The 15,163-nt window shown below is 35.3% G+C and overlaps 1 protein-coding gene and 1 long non-coding RNA gene across 6 annotated transcripts in view; one reads left to right on the top strand and one right to left on the bottom strand.

The window, feature by feature from the left end:
- The window catches only part of LOC102025938 (chromosome unknown open reading frame, human C4orf22), a 576,439-nt gene that overhangs the window by 178,604 nt on the left and 382,672 nt on the right, over positions 1–15,163 (top strand). The window lies entirely within an intron of this gene.
- Positions 3,669–5,758, bottom strand: LOC102025714. The gene is made up of 3 exons (XR_261556.2): positions 5,367–5,758; positions 4,988–5,151; positions 3,669–4,425 (listed from the first exon to the last, which is right to left on the bottom strand). It is a non-coding gene; the product is annotated as an uncharacterized LOC102025714 (long non-coding RNA).

Here is a 15,163-nt window from a genome sequence, read left to right on the forward strand (position 1 = left end):
AAGGGCAGAATATTAGAAATGGAGGGCAGATGAATGGATCTCAGGGGTTAGGGAAAAGGAAATGCTGAAAGATGGGAGGAAGATGAATGTGGTTATAAAATGTTAGTCAGAGGGGGTCTTGTGATGGCGAACTCTTCAGTGTCTGGACAAGATAGTATACAAAGAAACTTTCATGTTTGATATAATTATGTAGGAATAAACAGACATACACTGGGGCTAAGGTTGTTGCTTAATGGTAGAGCACGTCCTCAACACATGTGAGACACTGTTCCATCCCAGTACCACAAACATGCACAGCACAAGCATGATTGGAAAGCTGAACAATACTGGTGGATAGTAATGCTAATATTCTGGTAGTGATATTTTATTATAGTTGAACCCAACACTACCATGGAAGGAAGCTGGGTAAAATGTACACAAGATTTCTCTATATTACTTCTCCCACCTTCATGTGAGTATATGATTTTCTCTATAAAAAATTCAATGAAATTTCTCTCAGTGATACAGCAAAAAAAATTCAGTGAATACAAGCTCCTAAATTTAAATATTTTTTCATCTTATTTGATATTTAGAGCAGTATTAACATCTAATTTATCAGTTGTCTAAGAAGTTTATTTTTGGTAAAGAACTGGATATATTCTATTTCTTGACGTACATCTGGTTCTAAGATATACAATACAGTTATATTTTTCCTTGATGAAATGGAGCTGCTGGCAATATTTTTAGAATGTGTGTGCAGAGGGGAAGGATGTTCGGCTCTTTTTGACTTAATGCTGTTACCAAGTTTTTTGAAGTATTTACATGGGTCTTTATTTAATTAAGCCTGAGAACCACTATTTAGTTGCAGATGGTATAGAACAATCTAGCATAGCTTTTAACCTTTCCCCTTTTAACTTTGCTTATAAGTTTTACGCATGTTTCTTTAAAAAGATGCTGTATGTCTTTAATCAGTCTATAAACTTTGATATAAGAACCATTTCACTCTGCATACATTTAAAACTTCAATAGTAAGGAAAATGGATTCTTAGCCTAATAAGACTTTTTTTGACCTACAGGATCAAAATAATTTATAATTTACCCTTATGATGAACATTTGTTATTTTAAGTTTTCTGCAAATTTGAATGAGAGGTATGTATGTGTACATGTGTGACTTTGAAAATTGCTTTTTATTGTTATGGATCTTCCCCCAACACCTCCTTCTTGAATATTATTTCTTATTTACTTATTTTAATTGAGATATAAAAATTATACATATATATGGAGCACCATGTGGTATTTTGATACATATGTATGAAAATTCTTGGGATCTTACAATAATATTACTATATGTCCTTCCTTAGTAGGGAATTTTTCAAGACAGTGTTAGTATGATTTGATGATTTCTTGTAAAAACAAAAGCTCTTAAGGTTTAAGAAGCCAGCAGTCTTTTGTCCATCTTACTATGTACATATCGGGTACAGAACTCTGCATGAGCTGAACTGTTAGCCTCCTGGTCATTGTGGTGTTTACTTAGAAAAATTGTCATTCAACACTTCATTCTGATAGGTAGCCAGTGACTTTCCATTCTCTGATTTTTTTAGCCAACTACTGAGGATGATTTGACACCTCTGTAAGAACAAATTTATTTGAATACAATGAATTTTATTAGTACTGTGGTCTAATTTTGAAGATTCCTATTTGTGAGAGAAGAAATATAATGTGGAGTTTACAAGCATGGATGAATTATATGATCTGGGTTCAGGTCAAACTATTTCCATTTATCTGATGTGATCATGAGCAATCTCATTAACTCCTCTGTGCCTTACATTAGCTATGTAAAGATATTCTCTGCCCTACCTCATGGAGTAGTTATATGCACTGTGGGAGTATGTATACAGAGATGGTGATGGGAACAGATAGAAAGCATTATATATATATTGGTCATTGTTACTATTGAATTAAAATACATGAGATACACATAGAAGCTAATTTATTTTTGAGAGCAATACTACTATAATCACCGCTTTCTTGAAAAAGAAATTCACTGGAATATGGAAAATTACTGCATATTTTAACTCAGCTACTTGTTTTTCTATTGAGGAGCAAAATCGTGGGTTAATATAATTGTAACATTAAAGAATTCAGAACTACTTTTTCATGTTTTTCCACTAAAGTGATCAAGATATTTTAATGTGTCTTTTTTTTAAGTCAGTGGTTAGTAATAGTGCCCATTGATGTGATAATGAAATTGGCCATTACACAACATTTAGGGTGTGTTGCTTTAACTTCAAGGTTATTAAGCCTGGAATCTTCAAACAACTATATTGTGACATTTTCTAAACCTACTGACCCCAGGCCCATCATGTGACCTAAATGTTGACTAAAGAGAATCTTTGTATTTTTTAATTATATATTGAATAACTATAGTTAAACCAAGCATAAAACAACAGGTCCTTTTATCTTCAAAGTTATATTAACTCGGGGATTATCTTAGTGTTACTTTCTTTAGGATCATTATATAAATCTTCTCTATAAAAAAAATTAAGAAAAATTGTCACACCAAGGCTAATATTTCATATGAAATTCTGGAAGATTCATAAAGTCTTGGATATTGATGTTTAAAAATTGTCAAATTTTTGAAATGATTGATCAACTTTTATAAGACTTTTTAAAAAAAGCTGCCCCCTGCCCAAGAGTTTTCAGAAATTGCACAAGGTAAGTAGTTTGGTGCCAATTTTCAACTCTTTTATTTATGTGAAATCAAGTTGAAATGAATACTAAATATAACCACAGAATAGGAAAATACTAAAAAAAAAATTCAGCTCCACTTATTTGACCTTGAATAAGTAACTATAATTTTACATTTTATGAACTAGTATTTGTATCATATGAATTATATGTGAGATACTTGTGTAAAGAAAGCCAGTATCCTCCCATCAGTAATCTGCATGACTACCTAAATGATCTATGTTGTTGAGGAAAGTGGGAGAAGGTACAAAAACAACTGTCCTTAAAAAACAACTTGCTGTACCTAACCTTCTGAATACAACCTATGAAATGATGGACTCATGGAGCATATGTGAAAGTAGCTGTGAATGATAGATAGCATTCACTATGGGGACTCATAATTTGGGAATAGTCTTCAAAGCTTTCGGTGAATATGCGAAGTGTGAGCTGCCTCATAAAACCACTGCAGCCATTTCTTAGGGAAGCAATGAAGCAAAATAGTTACATGCAAAATTCAAGGGGTCATGCTATCTGGGTTCTAATCACCTCTGCAGTTTACCAGCTATATTCTTTGTGCAGAGCCCAGTTTCTCATTGTCCTTGTGTTCTTTTCTCAAATATGACAATAAAAGTGGGGGCTGGGGATTTAGCTCAGCGGCAAAAGCGCCTGCCTGGCAAGCGCAAGGTCGTGAGTTCGGTTCCCGGTACCGGAGAAAAACCAAAAAAAAAACAAAAACAAAGACAATAAAAGTAACTACCTTAGGAGGATTAAATGAAGTTTTGTACCTAGAACAATGCCCAGTACTTAGTAATCACTCAATACATGCTCTTTATTTTTATTTTTGGTAATTTAGTAATAAATTCTTCATATCAAATTTAAAAAGAAAAAACCTTTCTATTTAGACCCCCACTTTGGAAGGATACATATTCAAAACATGTTGCAGTATCTGTTGCTCTTTGGTTCCTGTTTTTTTACATTTCTTATATTATTTACAAGTATGGAATTTGAAATAGTTTTTAATCCACACATTTTTTAGACGTGATCATTTTGTACCATGCAGAATGTCTATTAGTAAAATAACTTCGTAAACACTCAATTTGCTTCATTATGTTTCTCATAAGTATATGTTAGAAGACTAAAATTATAAACAGGAAACAGATGCTGTGTATCCTTAACATATAGCTTCAAAGTAATTTCACGAGAAGAACAGATTTTCTAAACTAAACACAGTCACAAATATTTAGCTCCCCAGAACTACTGTCATGGCAAGATACATGATATAGGAAGTCCAGAAGGAAGGCCAAACTCACATTCTAATGCCACTCTAGGGTTTACATCCATGCTAAGAGCTAGCTAGTGAAAATAAAATGCAGTATTGGTTGGTTTGTACTGTACATTTACTTGAGCATTTGAATACTTAAAGTAAAATATTCAATGTAATTAAAATTTTTATTAGATTCAATGAAGGAGCAATTCAAATTACAGTTTATAAAATGCCAATTTGAAACTTGTAGCAACCATGCTAACAGTTTGTGAACATCTGTACCTCGTCACAGCCACCACCTCCATCTCCAACACTCACACCTATAGAGTATCATAATGGGGAAGAGTTTAGCCATCAAGATTAGCACCGCATGCTATCAACTCATCCACTTGCTGGCAGGGTAACTTTGATTTTGGAGGAATTTATGTGCTCCTTTGTGTCTCAGTTTCATTATCTGTAGAGGAAATTATACGATCACCAACTTCATAGAGTTTATGTGAGGATTAAAGTTGCATACATACAGACGCAGATACTAGAAGCACACCTGAAGAGTCTCCACAATCCCCACCTGCCTTCTTTATAGTCTAGTTTTCTTTTGCCTTCCTTCACTACACATAAGGTGAGAAGAAGTGAAATTTTCAGTAACACCCTCACTGGCGTAGATTAGGCAAGATAATTAAGAAACTGAATTTATTTTTATACCACCCCAGATATTTTTCTGCATTTTTCTCTTTTCCAGCCCTTTGTACTGTACTTTCAGGCAATATTTTAAAGATAATGCCCTTAAACTGCTTATACAATTCTAACACATTCTTATGTTTACCCTATCTCAAAGTGGTAGAATAATGACTTCTTACCACTTTGTGCCGTCCTATTTTTCACATCAGTTCCAAAGTCCTCTTTTTGAGGGAATGTGAACTCCCACAGCCTACAAAAGATACTGAAGTGTGACTACCTCCCAGTAGTGCCACCCTGTATGCCAGGCCTTCAGTCATGGACCTCTGGGGGTCACTTACCCAAAGAATAGTAGCACAATAAACTGATGATAGTTACAAGAAATCAAAACACATCCATTTCATTTTGCCTTCTTTTTGGATGGTTTACTTCATCAGGGCATGTTTTTAATTTTAGGAAAGCTTAAATGAGGATTGATAATGAATAGAGTGTTCTTCAAAGAGTCCTTAGGATGGAGAAATAAATAGAAAAAAAAGATATGCCATAAACAGGAATGTAATACCCTTAATGAATGGAAACATTATATGTCATAAATTATTATGACATTATATGTCATAATAATATTAATAAGAATTAAAAAGGGGAATTAGAAGATGAGGAAGGGGGGAGGGAAGGGAAAGGAAAGGGGATTGAAAAAAAGAATTAAGCTGTATTACTTACCTGTACCCAGTCTCCAAGATGTTTGTAATTGCATGTACAGCAAATGTACCAATTTTAAAACAATAACATAAAACAATATAAAATAAAACTCCTGCGTTTGTAACACTCTTGAAATAGACATGTGACTTGGTCACAGCTGCAGCATTCCTGGGTCAGAAGACAGCCAGAAAGGAAGGCAAAAAAGGTGCTAGGAGGCTGTCCAGGAGATCATGTAGCAAGAACCACACAGATGCTTTTCATGGCCTTCACTGGGGCATCCAGACCTAAGAAATGCCCAGAGTACTCTTTGAAGAGTACTTGGAACTGAAGAAATGCCCAAGTACTCTTTGAAGAATACTTGGAACTGGAGCTCAGATTAATAGCTGTCTTAGAGAGAAGTACTTGGGCTGTAATTTTTAAATAACCAACTTTAAGCAGCTATTGTTGCAATGTTACCTTCTGAAAAAACAACTTTAGTCAATTCTCAATCAATGCGTTAATTGACGGCTTATTGTCAGTGCAGAAAAATTAAACTGGAGCTCTTGGGTAATGACTGCCAATGTCAAGAAAGTATAATAAAATATAACAGAGGGTTAGTGATAGCAGCACCAAGGAAAACAAGGTTTTCCTCTCTAAGATGAACTTCAACAGCACGTAATGTTCCTTTGGCACTTTTTATAATTTCCCTATTTCTTTTTCTGTCTCTATCTCTACATAAATGATTAATAATAATAATTTAAACAAATTGTGTGGTAAGTTTAAAGTAACTTATTTGAAAACATAAAATAAATTGATCAAAATATTTGTACTTATAATCTTAAATGAGTTCAAATTTTAATTTTGCTGAATTTTTATTTAAGGAAAAATATGCAGAAAAGGTAGATGGCCTTAAACTACCTGATGTTTAGGAGATCATGTGCCTGTGGCTTTGTCTGGAGAGTGCTAGGTCTGTGTAATTCATAACACTCCTTTTGTTTTCAAGATTCTTGTGCTTAAATTGGCAAGACACACTCATATCCTACCTAGTATAGGTAACTTGCCTGTTAAATGCTGTTCTAACCTAAAAAATTCTAGAATGTTTCAGGTTGCAGCTATAAGCCACAACGGATTGTATCAATTGTGTCTATTCGAGCAGGTGTCAGTTCTGGCTGGCCATCCTTACTGGTTTGCTTTAGGAAATAGTCTTGCAAATATTTTGCAGTCTGTACTCTTTAAAAGTAAAAGAAATATATTATTCCATTCTAATATATTTTATTGAAATAGTCTAAAATGCAAACCTCTTTTTTTCTTAATAGATTTCATTCTTGTTAAGATTTTAGACTGCACAGTAGTCTGTTTCTTTTTTTTTTTTTTTTGGTTTTTCTCTGGTACCGGGAACCGAACTCATGACCTTGCGCTTGCCAGGCAGGCGCTTTGCCGCTGAGCTAAATCCCCAGCCCCCACTGCACAGTAGTCTGGATTTGAGTTATTTCACTAGAAAGGAAGGTATTTTAGATGCTAAATCTGTGTTAGACTATTTTATCCCCAAGCCAACTCTGGAGTGACAAATATATAGCAACTCTGAAAGTGTTCTAGGAAGTAGCACAACATCTGCCTTTCAGTAGGTGCCTAATGAATAGGTGCTAAATGAATGAATGCATAGTCATAAGTGGATTTTTTAACCTTTTAAAAAGTTGACAATGATAATAATAAATTTCTCACATTGCGAAATCTCTGGGATGTGGTAGGGAATTCAACATGGCTGAGTAAAAGTGGAGACACACTGGAGCTTCTTAGAGAAAATTGACTAAAAACACAACTAATTGGAAGAAAGGGAGGGACATACATCCTGATACCAAAATTAATCTGAAATAAGATACTTGTAGATCAAACAAAATATAGGCATAGGTCTTTATTAAATGATAAATGAGCCCATAGGGCTGCCCATGATTTTATTACTGGGGGGTGTGGAGCAGGAAACAGCCATTCCCAGTATACTCCCCCCAAAAATGGAGAGACTGCAAATGTGTGGCAAACTCAATCCACACAGGGTAGACATAGAATATAAAGACCCTTGCCTCTTTTGATTTCCTGCAGAGGACACTGCAGCCAGCCATGCAACAAGTTTCTCTGGAGTATACAGGGGTGAGTGATTGCTCCTTTCCCAATGGGTCACCAAGGGGCTGGGGATATAGCTCAGTGGCATAAGCGCTTGCCTGGCAAGTGCAAGGTTCTGAGTTCAGTTCCTGGTACAACAACAAAAAAACCCAAACAAACCAATGGGTTACCAGTTTATTTTGCTTTTTGTTTTGTTTACTGTTTCTTCTTCCTCTTCTTTTGATTTTTTCTTCTATGCTGAGCAGTATAACCAAGCACCATAACAGTTAACTGGCACCTCTGGTGACAAGGTTGGGGACTGGCCATGGCACTGAGGATTCTAGAAACAACACAACCCCTCCTGGCCTATGACCAAAGCAAGAGAGGGATTTGGACCAAGGAAGTGGATGTGATGTGCAGCAGTTAGGACAAGGAGTTTGAAATTAGCACTGAGTAGGAAATTAGTACTTCCCCACCCTGCAGCCAGTGACCAGCAGCACAGATACCCTTGGGTCAGGAAGTGAGCACTTTCTCCATCCTATGATCAGAAATGCAAGTAAGCTTGGGCTGCAGGGATAAGGAGTAGAAAACTAAAATCTGCTACCCTGTGACCAATAGCAAAAGCACCCATGGGCTGGGAAGTGAAGACTCCCTCCAACATGAGAATCCCAGCACAAACAAGGAGGTGAGGGCATGAATGGAGAAAGTGGTGTGGAACAGATCTGGTTGTGCGAGGTCTAGGGAGGGGTGAACTCTACACAAGACTATAAGCAGCCTTGGGCTGTTTCTGTTTGAAAGTTCTACAGCCACTATAAGAGTGAGACAGAGACAAACAGGGTAAGGAGACATGGGTGAGCCATCTAGAAAGCTGGCTAAAGACTGGCCACAGAACCCACATCTGGAGGCCAAGATGAGCCCCTCACCCAATCCAGCACTACTGCTACTGCAGGCTTGGTGGGGCTCTGATTTGGACACTACTACAGAACAGTGGACATCAGAGGAATTTTACCTAATTTTTTTTATTGACTGTGTCTATCATTTTCCTTTTTTTCTTTTTTAGGTTTGCACATATATTTTTGTCCTACTCAATTCATCTTCTTTCTCTCTTTCCTCAACTTTTGAGGATTCTTTTGATCTTATTTATCTTCATATGGGTGAACATTGTCCCTAGGTTTTGATTCACTTCAATAATCTTTTGCTTTCTCCTTCATTCTATCTCTTCTGCCCTCTTCTTCAGTTTCCCAAAACTTGCGTGATCATCCTTTGTCCTCCAGCCTTGCTTCAACTGCATTTCTGTGGTGGATTAATTAATAGTGAACTTGTAACTGCCAACTACAATGAATCAGCATGGTTCTGGTTGTGGAAGACCCACCTGAAGATTGTTGCCAACAGCATAATAGGAGAACTGGAGGGGAAGATGGCATGCTGTTGATTCTCCTGGAGAAGCTTGTCATGCTGGTTTTTCTGATGTGAACTCAGTTGTTCTCATCATTGCAAGAGCTCAAGTCCTCACTGTCACTGAGAGTAGCTGCAGTTCTTTTTGGAGGAGCTCTGGTCCTTACCTTGAATGTCACACCCTGGCTGAAGTTCAGATCTCCCAGCCTGATGGCACAGATCCTTCATTCCACTGGCACAGACTTTCTGGCTTCCACCACTGACCTTTGGACCTTTCCAGTGCAGATGCTTGATAGAGACTTATGACACACAGTCATGGGCTCTAGGCCTTCAGTTGGATGAATGTAAGATATTACTGTGAGATCCAGGGTCTCAGCTGGATTCTTATTGTGTCTAGTGCATTAATGGATCTCTTGCACCCTTGTACAATTGATATTTTGGGTGAATATTATAAAACAATCCTATGAATTATGTGTCTTGTATTAAAACTATCCCCTTGCCAATTTCTCTTCATTTATCTCTCTGTTTTGCCCACTATATCTCTTGTATGTCCCCACCAAAGGATAAAATCATTCTGTTAGGGGGAAACTCATTGCATGCAAGTTCCTGATTTATGTTGGGTTTTGTTATCAACTGTAGATCTTGCCCTTATGGTTTATGGTACTGTGTCAAGAATTAGCACATTATGTCAGTTTCTAGGCTGTGCTTGATGCTATTGTTATTGCTCATTGTTCTACTTTAACCAGGGTGTTGTACTTATTGTAATCAATTGTTCTCCCTTCTATAACAACACTGTGAATATCTAGGGTCATAATCATCACCATAGTTGAGTACCAAATGGTTGGCAACTCAACCAAATATAGAGCAACATTTCATCCTTAATAAACTGGGAAGGTAGAATCTTGGGACAGATGCAAAAACTAAGAACCTACACACAGAAGGCAACTCTGAAAAACAGACATTTCTTAGGGAGGCACCAATACTAGTGACAAAACTACCCACTGTAAGAAATTTACAGGCATTAGCACAGAAAAAAAATTGAAAATGACAAAGCACAGAATCAAAACCCAACCCCAGAACTCCAGTCCTCCTAGAACAAGTCCAAGGGACATTGAGGTAGAGGAACATGGAGGACACCCACCTGAAATGTCTGACATGAGAGGAGCAGAAGTTCAAAATCAGGTGCATAATACTATAGAAGAAATCGGATAAAAAATATTCTCCCACTTAAAAATATATGATAACAATAATAAAGGACTTACTCAACAAGTCTGGAGTACACATAGATTTAAAAAATAGAGGTACATAGGAAAATAATGGAAACCATGAATGCCCAATATAGGAAAGAAGTGGAATCCAGGCAACAGATTCAAACATATATCCAGGATATTAAAAATCCCACTGAAAGTTTGCAAAACCATATTAGTGAAAGTGAAGACAGAATTTTAGATCTAGAAGAGAGGATTGCACCTAATGGTCATGAAAAGAAAGATCTCTTAAAAATAACAATGGACCACTAAAAAACAATCAAACAGCTGCAAGATGACTCAGTGAAGAATAAGATAAGATTGCTTAGAGTTAGTGAAAGAGCAGGAGCCAGAACAAATGATGTAAAAAAACCTATTCACAGAAATAATTACAGAAAACTTCCCAAGTATGGAAAAAGAATTTGTCATACACTAACTTTGCATATAGAACTCCAATTAGCCATGACCAAATTAAATGTACACCAAGGCATACAATAATCAATTTAGTAGATTTGCTGGATACAAAGACAACATTGAAAAGTCAATAGCATTCCTGTGTGCAAATAACAAACACGAGATAGAAAGTAGGAAAACATGACCCTTCACAATAGCATAAAAAATGAAATATTTAGGAATCAATCTAATGAAGTAAAAGATCTCTACATAGAAAACTATAATACACTGAAAAGGGAGATTGAAGAGAATATAAACAAAGGAAAAATATTCTTTGCTTTTAGGTAGGAAGAACCAACATAGTGTAAATTGCTATACTCTCAAAATTTCTATACAGGTTTAATGCAGTCTCAATCAAAATACCATTAACATGCCTCACAGAACTAAAGAAAAAATTTACAAAATTCATTTGGAACATAAAGGGACCTGGAATAGCAAAAGCAATTCTGGGGAACAAAGGCAAGACAAGGGTATCACAATCTCTAATTTGAAATTATACTAAAGAGCTACTGTGATAAAACCAGCATGATATTGGCAAAAAGACCTGAGGTTCAATGGAACAGATTAGAAGATGGAAAAACAACTGCACTCAGTCCCCTGAGCTTTATAAAAGAGACCAAAAGATTCCCTGGAAGGAGGATAACTTCTTATTAAATGGTGCTGTAAAACTGATGTTCCACCTGCTGAAGGTTAAAATTACTCCTGTGTCTATCACCATGCACTAAACTAAAATCAAAATGGAGCACAGATCTAAATATTAAACTAGAAACAATTAATGTACTCAAAGATAAAATGGGTAGAACTCTGGAAGATATAGTGTAAGCAAGGACATTATGAACAAAAACCCGACCACACAGGATATAACACAAAGAATCAAAAACTGGGATCTCATCTCATTAAAGTCTTTTGAACATCAAAGGAAATCACCAACAAAGTGAAAAGACAATGCACAGAGTTAGAAAAAATTTATACCAGCTGTTCTTCAGATGAAGAGTTAATAATTAGACCATATAAAGAACTGAAAAGAATCAGAACTTCCAAACTCCAAGACCCAGTCCAAAGATGAACTTCTGAGATAAATAGACACTTTTCAGAAGAAGAAGCACAAATGGCAAACAAATATGTGAAACAATTTTCTACATCACTTTTCATTGGAGAAATGGAAATTAAAATAATGCTGAAATTTCATTTCACTGCAGAAAAAATGGCTATTATCAAGAAAGCAACAAATGACAAATGCTGGGCTGTTGGTGGAGGTGGAGGCTGGTGCAACCACTGTGGAATCAGTGTGGAGATTCCTCAAAAAACTAAGGTCAGAGGCTCTGTTCAACTCAGCTATTCTCCTTCTGGATAACTTCCCAAAAGAATTAAAAGCATCATACCACAGCATTAAATGCAAACCCATGCTAATGTGGCACAGTTTGTAATGGTTAAATCTTGGAAACAATCCAAATGCCTATCAAATGATGAACAGATAAAAGAGATGTGTTTTTTAATATAATGAAGCATTAGCCATAAAGAAAGATAAAATTGGGATATCTATAGCTAAATGGAAGGAGCTTATGATCATAATCCTAAGTGAAATAAATAAACACACATGTATAAATATTGCATTATTTTTCTGGGATACTGAAAATGTAAATAAGAACAAAAATGTACAATAAATGTTGTGAAACAGGAAGACACTCTTCAAAAGGAAAGGGGAACTAGGGAGGAGGGCATGGGAAAGAAGAAAGGGAAAGAAAATAATGAGGAAAGAAAAATGAAAACAACTTTGTGAACAGAGAGGAAGGGATTTGAAAGGAGGGGATGGGAATGTGAAAAAAGAGGCACCAAGATACATCATGTACAGATACAAATTCTATACATATTATGAATGTGATCATTATGAATGTGATCATTATGTGTACCTAAATTGTACCAATAAACATAAACTAAAAAAAGGAATCTCTCATCATTTCTATTTGCATTTATTAGATTAAATAAATACACATGCACATGAAGAAAGAATTAAATCACTCCATGTAAGATACTGAGAAATCTCAAACTGTGTGTTTAGAGGAAAAGAGACAGCATGGAGGGATGAATAGCAGGAAGTAATTGAAATTTTTGTTGTGATGAGTGGTATGCTAATTAAATTCTTGTATGGAATTACTGCTGAAAGCCTATCAGTAATCATTTTAACTGCCTCAAAAGTGTTCCTTCCATGCTATGTTGCAAACTTCACTCATGGTCATAAAGATAGCTTGTGGTTTTAGCCAGACATCAATTTTTAAAACACTATATTATAGAGGAGGAGAGATAGGACAAATTATGCCCTAAGCTTTTCAGATATTAATTTAAAACTAAAATTTGAAAACTATGTTTTAAAATATGGAATTTTCTGTTTTATTGTGTTATTAATCTTTCAGAAATTTAATAACACCTCAGTCAATTTTATTATTTAACTAAGAGGTAGCCAATAATTACAATAAACAGAGTGTCCATAATACCAGGATGAAGAAAGAGAAAGCCAATAATAATAAGTCAAAGTTTTAAAAGTCTTTTGCTCTTTAAGTAGATAGGAAAAGAGTTATTAGCATAAAAATGGATTCATTCATATGAATACCCAATAGGCTGGCAAACCATCACCAAATTAAAGTGATTGCTTAGATCCAGTAGTACCTTTATGTAGTAATGGTACTACACCAAATACTGAAGTTTCATAGCTTCTTATTATTACTAACCACATTTCTCCACCTTTCTTAATCCTTTCTATTGGTTTTACCTATCTCATTGAATAGAATCTAGCTAATAGGAAAGTATAATTTTATTCCTTTGAAATCAAAATCTAATGGAGATAAAAGCATGGCCATTTCAAAGTTCAATGACTATGTCATGAAGTTGCTGGAATAAGTACAAATGTAATATCTCAAATCAGTATATTAAGACTAATCCTCTTATTTTTAAATTAAATTGGATGAGAATAGCTCTTTTAATACAGCATACAAAATATTAATGATTCCTTCAACCCACCCAGGATTAATGTAACAGAAAAGAACACAGCTCTGGCACTATTAACTTCTTTGCTAAATTTCTGTTGATGTAATACTCAAACATCAAAAACTGTGTGCAGAAATTTTACATCTTTATTCTACTGAAAGAGCAAAATGACTAAATTCCTTTACTCTTAAATCATTTGCTTGAACTTCAATATCCAAAGAAATGTTTTTAACCTAGGTATCAATAATCACTATATCCCCACCAATTGCTTTTCCACTGAACAAGATATTTGAGGTACACAGTGAGGGTTTGAAGAAAACATCTGAGATATATTTGTACACAGAGGTCAGAAAAACATAGTATTACATCCAAAACAGATTCTTTTTTAAATAAACGGTCCACCATTCTGTATTACTGGAGAAAATCCGAGCACTGTTATCCAATTGTTTGTATTAATTGATTCATTTACTAAGATAGTTGCTATGTACTCCATTTCATTTGATCTTTATAGGCATAGCTCTTCTCTTAAAAAGTTAGCAAATGCTTAGCAGAACTCAGAATATTCTATCCAAATCTTTGAAAAGTTGGTACATTTCTATATTTTGAATCAGAATTTTTATGTTTAGTTTATATGACAACAATGAAAAAATAGCTTTTTAGTTACCTTTTAACTTTCTTCTTAAAGCAAAAGAAGAGATGATATCATAGGGAATTATGAAAACAAGATGTGATAATATAAATTATAATAAATGCTTTCTGGGCCTCATGGAATAAATAATCAAATAAAACTGTCCTATTTAGGGGGTAGTAGGAGCTTAATATTCATGTCTGCATAAAATTTATGTGTTGATTCCTAACCCCCTTAAGTGATAGTTTTAAGAAGTGGAGTCTCTGGAAAGCAATTAGGTAATAGGAGCAGAGCTCCTGTGAAAGGGGTTAGTGCCCTTCTGTGAGACCCAGTGGAGCTCGTTTGCCCTTCTGCCACGAATGTATGGAGCAAGAAGTTTCCATACTTGAAGTGGAGAACAAGTCCTCATCAGACATCAAATCTACTAGCAATTTGATGTTGTACTTTCAAGAGTTCATAACTATGAAGTCTGTCATTTATAAATTATCCAACCTAAGTCATTTAATTATAGTAGCCCTTAATGGACTTATATGTGGGGGTAGTGCTGTCCCCTTAATTCTAAGTCTTAATTTTTGTGCTCATGTTTGTATCTATCTGTTAATCTCACAATATTTTGGAAATCTACTTGCAAGACTTTGGAATGTAATTGGAAGACTAAAAGAATTTGTTATAAAAATTGTGTTGAAAGAGCTCCCTGCTAAGTGTAAGAGATCATTTACATGATCATGCTGTAAGAAAGAAGATAAAGAAGCATGCACATGCATTACTGTTGGGGAGCAAGATATGATGTCTAATGGTGAAACAGGAAATTTTGTCATGTCTCATTTTTAAGAGAATAGTTCCTATCAAAGAGCGTGTAAGAAATCCTGCTTGCAGACTTTGAAATGGAGTGTTTGAGTTCAAGAGTTTAGGAGTTGACAAGTTATAGGTAGTGATGAGGTTGCTTGATAAGTGGAGTTGTTCACTGAAGTTAAGGAGTAACAAGAACGGAGAGATTAAGATTTATCTCTGTGAACTTTAAAGACTCCTGAATTGAT

This window comes from Chinchilla lanigera, unplaced genomic scaffold (genome assembly GCF_000276665.1).
Source record: "Chinchilla lanigera isolate Chin_1 unplaced genomic scaffold, ChiLan1.0 scaffold00032, whole genome shotgun sequence".
Classification (NCBI taxonomy): domain Eukaryota; kingdom Metazoa; phylum Chordata; class Mammalia; order Rodentia; family Chinchillidae; genus Chinchilla; species Chinchilla lanigera.